Source organism: Aplysia californica, unplaced genomic scaffold (genome assembly GCF_000002075.1).
Source record: "Aplysia californica isolate F4 #8 unplaced genomic scaffold, AplCal3.0 scaffold01029, whole genome shotgun sequence".
Classification (NCBI taxonomy): domain Eukaryota; kingdom Metazoa; phylum Mollusca; class Gastropoda; order Aplysiida; family Aplysiidae; genus Aplysia; species Aplysia californica.
Window position 1 is genome coordinate 54,986 of NW_004798299.1, and position 12,364 is coordinate 67,349.

The window sequence follows — 12,364 nt, forward strand, 5'->3', positions numbered from 1 at the left end:
GAGGCTCGAGCGTCAGCTCGGTCTTACGTTGTGTCCTTGGGAAAGGCACTCTATACGATTTTCAAGTTTTGCTCGGTCCTTTCGGAGATGGACGTTAAACTCGGAGGTCTCACCTCTTAAATAAACTTATAGGGTTATCAGGGGCGTTAAACCTATACCATTTCACCTTTTTCACAAAATGCTTCTCACTCTGGAAATGAATACGTGTCTTCTACGTTCGACGGCGAAGCGCCTAACCACTACACCACAGGCGCCTGTAGAAGTAGGGCGCATTTTTAGTTTAGTTTTAGTAACATTTTTACGGCACTTGCGACCAGATAAGGTCATATAAGTGCCGTTGTTGTTTTTGTTTGTTTGTTTGTTTGTTTGTTTGTTTGTTTGTTTGCTGTTGTTTGCTGTTGCTTTTTAAAAAAAAGAATGTCTTTAACTTTTGAATACGGCCCGCCCGTACAACTGGCTCACGTCATCACTCGGCTGTTTAGAGTTGTCATAAAAATCTACTAAACCTTAGATCATGCAAATCATCAATAATTGCAATGTACGTTCACAGCTTGAACTATTCATTTCTCCCCAATCTGGTGTTAATTTAATGCAAATAAATAGGGAGGGGATATAATTTATGGTAGTTTGTCAAGTTGAAAAACTTGAAAGACAAAATTGGCTGCGTACAAAGGAGGTATATTCTTCTAATGCTAAGAGGCAACTCTTGGGAAAGCTCCTTCTGGTAATTCGACAAGGCTTGAAAATACGCTGTAAGTTATGAGAACACTTTGAATTAAGATAAATAAGGTATGATAAGATAAGAAGATTTTTCGGTCGCTACTCGGATTCGAACCTGGAACCTTAGAAAGAGAGACAAATACCTTAATCTCTAAGCCGCTAGAGCCCCCGATTGTATTTTACTTTCATAAAAGAATTCCAATACGAAGAAAAAATACGACAATAAAACCTGGCATTACAACACGTCACATTAGTTGCATATCTCAAATCACCTGCAGGAATTGATCACATGTTTTTAAAGTCGTATAGACATTAAAAGAAACATTGCCTTGGTATTCAAACAGACTTTTATTTATTTATTTTTTAAAATCTGAAAACTTAAAATGATAGTGACATGATCATGAACATGATAACGATAATGATAATGATAATGATAATGATAATGATAATGATAATGATGATGATAATGATAATGATAATGGTAATGATAATGATAATGATAATGATAATGAGAGTGATAATGATAATGGTAATGATAATGATAATGATAATGATGGAATTTATTTAGCTCTTAATCCAAAGAAGACACTGAGCTCTGTACAAGGCAGAATTATTACTCAACCTAACTCACAAATTCATGCGAAAGAAAATGCACACTATGAGACCATTTATTAACAACGCACGCTTACACATGACTCACAGACATACACACACACACGCACACACACACACACACACACACACACACACACACACACACACACACACACAGACACGCACGCATATATAAACACATATATACACACACACACAGACTTAATGACAGAGGAATGTGTAAGCATAAGCAGGCGACAACACGAATACTGTGGAATATGCAAATTCGTGTTTCTGATTTATGTATGGTGGTTCAAAATATGCCACATACATTGCCTCGGGTCTTCTGCCGATCGGACATACATGTATACTTAGGTGACCGCTACTTTCTTAAAGATTAACACTTGTCTTAAAGTTCTAGATAGTGACCATGTACTTCTTCTGATGGTGCTCTGTATGTAGATCGCTCTATCGCGGGTGCATTGTTATCAAGATATTCACAGGTTAAATCAATGCTCTCTAACGTCAAAAGGGGGACTCATTTACAAACTCTCCGTAAACGTACCAAAGAATACTTTTCACAAGATTCATTTTCTTGGGTGGTTGGGGAGTACTCTGGTGTAGTTTGCTCCTTCTGTCCTACCAAACATCTGTCGTCCTCATCTCTCCTCCTTCTTTCTTTGTATGTCACTCTTTAGTAACACCTCTGATTTTCAGCACTTATATCACCAATTTGTATTGCGAGTGTCGTAACACTCTTACTTAAACTAACCTAAAGACACGTTTAAGAATGATGCACACCTATATAAGGAAGCTACCTGTACAAACGGCCACTTTCCATCCCGCCCCTCCCCAACCACGTTGCATGGTTTTCTATGGTATAACGGCACTGCATAAATTGATAAGATGTCAAACACAGCCGCAGTGACTATATCAATCAATCCCCCCCCCCAAAAAAAAAAGAAAAAAAAAAGAGAAAAACCAAATCTGTCATAGATCGGCAACGTAAATCTCTCACTACCCAACGTGTTGCCATAAATTACATATCCGTCACTGACGCTGTGGAAGAGCCGCAATATCTATTCGGAGACGTGTCCGACGGAGACTGACCAATCAAAATGTTTGTGCCTCTAGAGCAAGTAAAAAAATCTGGGGGGTTACAGGGGGGGCATGCTTCTGCTCCCTCTCAGTTTTAACCCATAATTTGATATTTTGCAGTTAGGTTTGAAATTTTCTTGAAAATAATAGATTTGAGACAGTTTTAGCGGCTATGTGCGTGATCTGCAGCCAATAATACGCAGTTTGACCCCCCAAAGCTGTGCATCTGTGTGCGAGAGTACGTCTCCGAATCGTTCCTGGGTGCTCGCAGGAGACGTCTCCAAATATCTTCTGCCAAGAAGAGCCGTCATAATTACAATCCATTCATCCGTCGTTGTTGTTGTTATTGTTGGCCACTCCAATGAATGAACCGATCCTGTTGCGTAGGTCCCTCCCATTGTACACCCGAGTCGATCAGTCAGACACTAATTTTCAGCTGCTGGCGAGGGAGGCGTGTGAACCGTCAGAGTGAAGTCATTAGCCCCACCCACCCACTAGGGCTGGGCGGCTAGGTTCCCGATTATTGAAAGCTAGGAGGAATCGTAGGAATCGACTCCGAACCCAATTACTTACTTTCTAATAAAGTGATTTCTTCCGGTGGTTATCTGGTTGGCTCCGAACATCTTCAGGATTTAGGATAACCTTGATATCGGAACACTACGAAGCATCAACTTTTAATTTTTCAAAACAATTTCTTTTTTAAAATATATATATATATATTTTTTATAGAAGATGATTTTTATGATTGAATAGACTGGTAACCGTTGGTTTACGTAAAAAGGAGTCGGAACTTTTCTTCCGTAGCATTAATAGTGGGAATCGGTTCCGGAATCGAGTCTTCGCCCAGCTCTACCACCCACCCTCACATCTAACCTTACACAAATATCATAAGTGGGATGAGTAGTCGCTCAGTTTACCCAGTTGGTAACATAGTAACAATGGGCGCCAACGGGAACTTGCAACAGACAAACGTGTGGCTCGTTCGCCGAGTGGTCGCCACCCATTTGTTAGTTTTGTCATGGTACTTAGTCTTCCTCGCCCATCACGACATTTGCTTTGAATTACACATACACTGTTCGCTGTCTTCCTTGAAATGCTGAAATGGTAAAATGGTATACGTTTAACACCCTTATCAATTAGGTTATTTTAGAGACAAGACCTCCGAGTTGGACGTCCACCTTCGAAATGACGGAGCCTTGTAGGAAATTCGTTTAAATGCCTCTCACAAAGACACAACATCGCACCGCGCTGAGGCTCGACCCCCCCCCCCCGAACCAGCAATCTCACGATAACGGGCCCCCCTTACCACTAGACCACCGACGTCTGTCTTCCTTGTCTGATGCACTTCGGATAATTTTGACTAGCACGCACAGCAGAAGCAAAACCTCCCTTTCCGCACCCCAAAAACAAGGGAAAACAAACAAACCAAAAAACAGCAACAACAACAAAAAAAACCCCAACAAAAACAACAAACAACCCCCCCCCCTAAAACCCCAAAGAACAAACAAACAGCAACAACAAAAGCAAAAGCACATAAAAAACAAAAGAATCCCCCCCCCCCATTTTAATGGTCTTTACGACAGTCCCAAGTCTTTGATCGCTTCCGGTTGGGATCTCAGAAGGGATTGGTTAGTATTTTTGGATTTGATCAGGCCTTCCTAAGACGCCAACGTTTCTCCTCAACAATGGGTAGCCGTCTGAGACAATTTCGCTTGTATTTGGATACGTGTCAACACAACTTAATCTGTAACTGATAGTCCCCTTTTATGATTATATAATATGCTTTTCCGTGTTCACCCCCCCCCCCACGCCACTACTCTTTTGCTTGTTTTAGCAGAGGTTTTACGGCGCTCACAACTGCATAAGGTCATATTATGAGCTCCAAGGGTGGATGTCAACAGAGAAGTCCTTACAGGGAATTAGACTTACTCTGCTCACCTCTCTAGCTTCAACAGCACAAAGTCTGCTTCGGCTATCAAGGCACCCCGGAAATAGCGGGTCTCAAGAGTGTGACAAGCATACAAAAGAAGTAGAGGGAAAATGACGATAGTAAGGAATAGGAAAGAAAAAGCAGCAGTTCCTTGTTGCTGTTCAGGCACAGTTATGAGCATGACATTGATGAATCAGCCTATTTACAATTACAATTCTACTGTGCATAAGAACTCGAGATGTTTAGGTCCCCCCCCCTCCCCCCCCTTGGGAATGGCCTAAAGACACTTCAGTCAAGAGCACCGCCCCGGGTGGTATACGCCAACACTCTGTGTCTCTCTTCCTTCTCTCACTCCCTTTTCCTCTTTCAACATCTACTCTCTTTCATTCTCACCCCTTTTTCTGTCATCTACCCCTTCCCTCCCTCCTTTTCTCGTGCCCCCATCTACCGAATCTAGCCTAGCCCATTCTAGAGCACCATCATGGTCTGATTAATTGGAAAAGTATCAACCTCACTTTACCTGGAAACCGAATCTGGCCTGGCGCAGTATTCACAGTGCATCAGTGACTTCCGTGACGACATCCAGTTATCTCGGTCACGTGATCTCCGCCCACGACCTCAGCCTCTGAGGCGATGGCTTCCGGGGGACATCCTGGCAGCTTCCGGTGTCCCATGCCGCGATAGACGGTCGTACAGGGTACCGGGCATACCGCAGGGCGCAGTGCTGGGGCCCGTGTGGTCTTGCTGGGTTTGATTTGATTTGATTTGATAGTGTTTATTTGGTTGTTGTTGTTGTTGTTGTTGTTGTTATTGCTACTGCTGTTTTGTTGTTGCTGCTGCTGTTTTGTTGTCTTGCTGCTGTTTTGTTGTTGTTTCTGTCGTAGTTGTTGTTATTTTGTTGTTGTTGTAGTTGTTGTTTTTTGTTGATGTTGTTGTTGTTATTGGTGGTGGTGGAGGTGGCGGGGTAGTTTAAGAGGGTAATTGTTTTTGCTGTTGTTGTTGTTGTTGTTGTTGTTGTTGTTGTTGTTGACACTGGGGTACTTGTTATTGTTGTTGTTGTTGTTGTTATTGTTAATGTCCCCTTTTCCGGTGCCATGTTAATGATATTATTCGTATTAGACAAAATTTTCTATGAAAATGTGAGTAAATCCAATGATATTTCAAAACTAGGGATGACACAATAAGAGAATATTAACAACAATGGTTAGATCTATTTATTAGTATTTGATGATACTTTGATTAATTCTGTTGTTGTTGTTGTTGTTGTTGTTGTTGTTGTTGTTGTTGTTGTTGTTGTTGTTGTTGTTGTTATTGGGGTAGTTTAATGGGTAATGGCTGTTGTTGGTTGTAGTTCTGCATCTCCCCTGGACGCTTAACGGCAACAGACGATGAAAAAGTAAAAGCAAAAGTAAAGTAAGTGATTGTAGTGGTTGTAGTGTTTTGGAAGTTGTTGTTGTTGTTGTCTGTCGACGTTGTTGTTGATCTCCTTAATGGTGTTGTTGACGTTGTGCTTAGTTTAGGAATGTAAAGATTCAGATCCAGACATTTTGTTTTGTTGACGGAGACTAGAACAAAACGCACAGAGGTAATAACCATCGATTCGGACACAGTGACGTTATTCTACAGCTTAGAGAGAGAGAGAGAGAGAGAGAGAGAGAGAGAGAGAGAGAGAGAGAGAGAGAGAGAGAGAGAGTAAGAGAACGAAGAGACAGAAGAGAGAGAGAGAGAGAGAGAGAGAGAGAGAGAGAGTGAGAGAAATTGAAAAAGAGTGAGAGAGACAGGGAGAGAGAAGAGAGGAGAGGGGAGAGAGACAAACAGATAGATAGATAGATAGATAGATATAGATAGATAGATAGAGAGAGAGAGAGAGGAAGAGAGAGAGAGAGAGAAGCAGAGAAATGTAGTCTATTATTATTATTATTATTATTATTATTATTATTATTATTAATAATAGATCTAGATTAGTTCAAGAACATCGGCGATGTAAGCAGCCTTGGTAACGATAACAAACAGGAATTAACAAACTTATTGTTTTCACACTTTTTTTTCTACTGTTAATTTTGTCAACCATCTCTCACTGCGACATTATGAGGGTGACATTTACACATTCTGTTTTGGTTATTTGATACAAAAGCGCTATCAGATAGGAACAGGCACGGCGGGCCTGCCGAAAAGTAATAATAATAATTATAGATAGCATTTGTATAGCGCAAATCCCCGCTCAACAGCACGCTCTATGCGCTTCACAATCTATACTATTACCCCAGCAGGCCTGAGAGCATTCTGAAACAACCTCAACGTCCTGGGAAGCATTCAGTGCAAGCGGCCATTTATAGGCGCTAAAACACTAACATACTGACAAGACAATTTGGAATCTTTTCAGGCATGTATTTTCCCATCAGGCCAAATCGTGTGCTAGTTTCCCGCGCGGTGTGGTTCCAAGGGCCTCTTGTGATGACGTAGTTAGCTGAACGATCTGTCTACAGACGGGCGCCATTTTGTTTCCCCACTTGAAGTCGTACAATTCCGCCTTAAGTTTCATCAGCTTTGCTTCCACGTTCGAGCACAGGGTACCAGAGAGTTTGAACTGTGAAAACACACCAACCAAAGGAGACAAGAAAAGAACTCAGAGAAAACTTAGGGACCACATTAAAAAAAAAACAATTATGTGCTTTTACGCATCAATCGACATGTTTTACGTCATTTTGGAGGCGAGATTCCGACCATGTCTGTCAGGGCCAACCCGGGGGTGATGGAGAGAGGGATACATACATCATCCCAGCAGAAAGACAGAGATACTCGATAAAAAAAAAATCCTCCCCTTTCCGGAATCGAACTTGGGTCTCCTGAACGCAACATGACAGCAAGAGGCTACATCATAGACACCTGAAGATGAAGCTGAAAGTCTTGTTTTCTGAATAAGCAAATAAGACTGCCCCTTTAGCATATCTGAAGTGATTGATATTTCTTTCCGTTTAGTTTGAGACTTTGACTTTTTCAATATTTCAGAGGATTGATTCTTTGCTTAAATGTATGGCTCTTTTCATTTATGCAGACGGTCAATTTAGCTTAAGATGGTCCCACGGTTGTCTTCATGCAGCTCATTTCATGGCTAATTCTTTCTGATATTGAAGCGCAGATTCTGTCGCAGTGCTTGCATTTCAGTGACGTGGATCGAAGCTCTGTATTTCCGCTGTTTTCCTTTCGTCGTTGGCGCTTCGCAACCTGGTTGTTTCTAAAGCTGCTCTCTAGCATTGTAGTTCTTTCCTTTATCATTTCCTCTATGTTTTCTTGTCTTCGGCTATTTCTTCCAAGGTGATGACATCGACACCAAGCTTAGATAGGCTGTTGTTGCAGGAGTCTCTAAACCTCAATTTTGGCCTTCCTCTTGGTCTATTTCCGTGGGCAAGTTCTAAATAGCTCTGGTCAATATAGAAAAGCCTTGCTTAACTCCTTAAAATTAATATTTGAAAAGAAAATGTCATGTTCGGTATCATCTGCCCCGATTAGCATAGCAGCGTTCCCAGTACAATTTCGGTAAAAGTAAACTTAAGTTCTATATTTGGAACTTACTTGACCAAGTACGAACATTCTGGGTCACCATACGTGTCCACATGTGGATCGCCAGCGCCGTTCGAGAAAGTCGCTTCTAGCTCACAATTTTACTTACAATTTTACTTGTTATTTTACTTTTACGCAACATTCTGATAGTTCTAAAACGTTTCCAACTATGTCTAGTTTTTCAAAAGTTTTCAATGGTTTATAATGCATGTCAATGATAAATGCTTGGCAACACACACACACACACACACACACACACACACACACACACACACACACACACACACACGCGCGCGCGCGCACACACACACACGCGCGCGCACGCACACACACACACACGCACTCACACACACACAAACACACACAAACACACACATACACACAAATGCACGCAGACATTGCCCACACGGCCGTGCAGGTATACACATGCACATGCACACATACTTCCGAACACACTCACACACACAAACACGCACACGCACACATAGACACACACACACATACATACACACACACACGCACACACACGCACGCACGAATGGACATGCCTTCTCAATCATATACAAGAACACAAACACACACAGACAAGCACACACAAAGATGCATACATGTAAAAACACCGGAGTGTTTTCAAGACAATGTGACATTATATATATATTATATATGTATATATATATATATATATATATTTATATATATATATATATATATATATATATATATATATATATATATATAAGAAGAAGAAGAAGAAGAAGAAGAAGAAGAAGAAGAAGAAGAAGAAGAAGAAGAAGAAGAGGGGGGGGGGAGAGAGAAAGAAAGAAAGAAAGAGAGAGAGAGAGAGAGAGAGAGAGAGAGGGGACAGTGAGAAAGAAAGAAAGAAAGAAAGAGAGAGAGAGAGAGAGAGAGAGAGAGAGAGAGAGAGAGAGAGAGAGAGAGAGAGAGAGAGAGAGAGAGAGAGAGAGAGAGAGAACAGAGAAGTAGGAAAAAGAAAAAAAAAGGAATGGGATTCCGAGTTCACAGTTAAGGGTTACGAAATACAAAACAAAAACAAAAACAAAGCAAAACCAAAATGAAACAAACCCCCAAAATAAACCACCCTCCACCCCTACCCCCACCCCCTTTTAAAGAGAAAAGACCCAACCCGACTAAACTTACAAAAGCCCTAATACATCTATAGAAATGCCGGGAAAGAATAAAATTGCTTCCACTTGTGTTGAAATGAAGGGAGGTTGAGCCATGTTTGCGGAAGGAATTGCCAGATTTACCTTCAGTAAAGCTTGGATGGTATCGACACCCGTGAGGAATCGACACAAAGCAAGCCGCTGGCCGGTGTTGGTGGCCATGAGCGAGTATGACTATGAGAGGTTTTATATTATGGTCGGAATTGTCCAAGACGACCAGGAGGAAAACGATTGTTTTAGAAAGGTGGACATCTTGGTCAATGTCATTTTAGTAAAGCAGAAAAAGGGCAAGTGGGTGGTAGGCGGGTGCTCTGGTGTGGTTTGCTTCTTCTTTCCTATCAAACATCTAAATTCAGTATCTCCGCTTCTTCTTTTTTTGTGTTTGTTACTCTCTTGTAACACCTCGAATCTTCTGGCGCCCATATGACCTTATGCAGTTGCAAGCGCCGTAAAACCTCTACTAAAACTAAAGAAAGGTGGACGTCTTGGTCAGTGCCATAAAAGTAAAAAATAGAAAAAGCGCATGGAAACAGTTTATGGGAACATGTAGTATAATCCTTTGTACAGTTTGGTTTTCGCAAGAGTTTTACGGAACTTACAACACCATAAGGTTATATAAGTGCCGAAGAATAGATTTGTTACAAGACACTAACATACACACAACAAAAGGAGGAGAGATAAGGACGATAGATGTTTGATAGGAAGGAAGGAGCAAACCACACCAGAGCACCCACCAACCACCCACTTATCACTTGTACAGTTCATTCTCTTTGATATATCGCCTTTAGACCATCTTAGACTGTGTTTAGCTATGATAGCTTTATGAAAGTGCATTTTCCCCATTTAATTCGTAAGAATTTGGCGACTATGAGATTATTTTTAAAAGTAACAATTATTAGTGAGTCAAGAAAGCACATTTAGTGCAATGGACTGTAACACCATTATTACCGCCACTGGTTGTTGTTGCTGCTGCTGCTGCTGCTGCTGCTGCTGCTGCTGCTGTTGTTGTTGTTGTTGTTGTTGTTGTTGTTGTTGTTGTTGTTGTTGTATTTGTGGATGTAATTATTATCCTTTTATTATTACAGCTACATAATGAAATATTGCTATTGCTATAACAACGATGATGATAATAATGATAAAAGACGATAATGTTAATAAAAACAACGATAACAACAATAACAACAACAACAACAACAATAATAATAATAATAATAATAATAATAATAATAATAAAAATGATAATGATGATAAATCACTTTATTGCCATTGTTATTTTTTATTTTTGTTGTTATCATTATTATATTCATTAGTATTTTCATTTTAATAATAATAATAATAATAATAATAATAATAATAATAATAATAATAATAATAATAATTTTTATTATTATTATTATTGTTGTTGTTGTTGTTGCTGTTGTTGTTGTTCTTGTTTTCGGTAGTTTTAGACACAATACTCAGTATCGACATAACATGTTCTCTGAAAAAAAAATTCTGGGTATCGACTTCAGCCGAATGAATGGTGGTATCAGCCCGACACTAACCCTCCCAATCATTCTGTTGGCGATGGAATCTGCTCAGCCAATGAAATTGTGGCGCTGGAGAGACCGCCGTTACTTAGTGGGCAGAGAAAGAACAGACGCGTATAAATACACACGTCATGCAAGTAGTTCTCCTCTGACCTTTGCACCACTCAACGCTGCTGCGCGACTCGTCTGCTCGGGAGACAAAGTAGAGCTCACTGATTTCGCGGGCCACGTAGACGAACATCTGAAAACAAGTAACGGTGAGTTTAAAATAGTTGTGCTATCTCCGTGTTCCAACTTTTGTTACTTCTGAGGTTTTAAGAAGTTTAAAAAATCAACATCAAATAAAAACAAGCCAAAAGCAAAAACTAAAAGCAAAACAAACCCGAACGTAAAGATGAGAGACCGACGACATGCAACATTAAAAGGGTGTAACTGGGCGGTAAGATTATCTGTCTTTGGCATTCGCAGAAAACGGTACAGTTTTCCTCAGTTTTCTGAAGTTCGTTTAAAAAAAAATAGTTTTAGTAGAGGTTTTACGGCGCTCGCAATTGTATAAGGTCATATGAGCGCCAGAAGATTAGAGGTGTTACAAGAGAGTAACAAATATAAAACAAGAAGAAGGGGAGATAAGGACGATAGATGTTTAATAGGAAAGAAGAAGCAAACCACACCAGAGCACCCGCCATCCACCCACTAAGTTCGTTTAATTGCATTTTATGTAAGAAGTACTCTGAGGCCTCTTTTTATTTTCATATGCGTTTAGTTTAGTTTTAATAAGAGTCATAAGTCTTCGAGACGAAGATTAGAGGTGATACCAGAGAGCGACAAACAAAGAAAAGAAGGCAAGAGAAGGACAACAGATGTTTAATAATAATGAAGGAGCAAATCAAGCCAGAGCGCCCGCCAACCCCCCACTATTTTGTATGAGTTTTACCATACTTAAATAGGCCATTAGATATGTGGGTTCTTGGCGGTGAGGTTTTAGGATACCAAATTTTGAGGACATATGGCTTCAAGAAAAACAGCTGGACTGGATATATAAAGTAAGCAAGGAGAAATAATATACCATGCCCATTTCAGAGGGATTTTTTGGGCCCCATGTCCCTTTTTCGGTACATCCCCAAGAGCGCCTAGACTTCAGAGTGATACGTAAAGGCTATTATTCGTATTACACAATCATTGAACTATGAGAATGTGAGCCAGTAGGTACAATGATATTTCAACACTAAGATGGAACAATAGGAGAATATAAACAACAATGATTAGATTTATTTATTTGTGTTTGATTATTTAATACATCAGTGTTTTTTTTCTCCAGCTTTCTTCGCCTATTTTAGTGCCCCCCTCCCCCACCCCGGTAAGATACATACCCTTTTCCCAGTCTCCTCGAATTTGGAGAACATAATTTGGTACTTTGATATTAATTGAGTTGATTGCCCCATAAATCAATACAGGTAAAAATAATACAATTGACAAGGGGGGGGGGGGGCGCTTCGAAGTGGTGATGCTGCTTAAATGTAAAGTATTCTACAATGGCTAGAGAGCAGACAAAAGCCATGGGGCTTGTATAAGGATTGACCACACCATGTAAGTGTCTGTTGCCGTAAGTGACAGAACACTAGGACTGAACACATTACGTGTGTTGCAGTAAGTGTCAGAATATGAGGGTTGAGCACATCATGCGCGCGTGTGTTTGAGTGTGTGTGTGTGTTTGTGTGTGTGTGTGTGTGTGTGTGTGTGTGTGTGTA

The 12,364-nt window shown here is 40.4% G+C and overlaps 1 long non-coding RNA gene across 1 annotated transcript in view; it reads left to right on the forward strand.

The window, feature by feature from the left end:
• The first annotated feature begins 10,730 nt into the window (after window positions 1-10,730).
• LOC101849895 overlaps window positions 10,731-12,364 on the forward strand; it is a 27,255-nt gene continuing 25,621 nt past the window's right edge. The window contains exon 1 of the long non-coding RNA XR_221128.3: window positions 10,731-10,873. This is a non-coding gene — a long non-coding RNA (uncharacterized LOC101849895). The remainder of the gene's footprint in view (window positions 10,874-12,364) is intronic.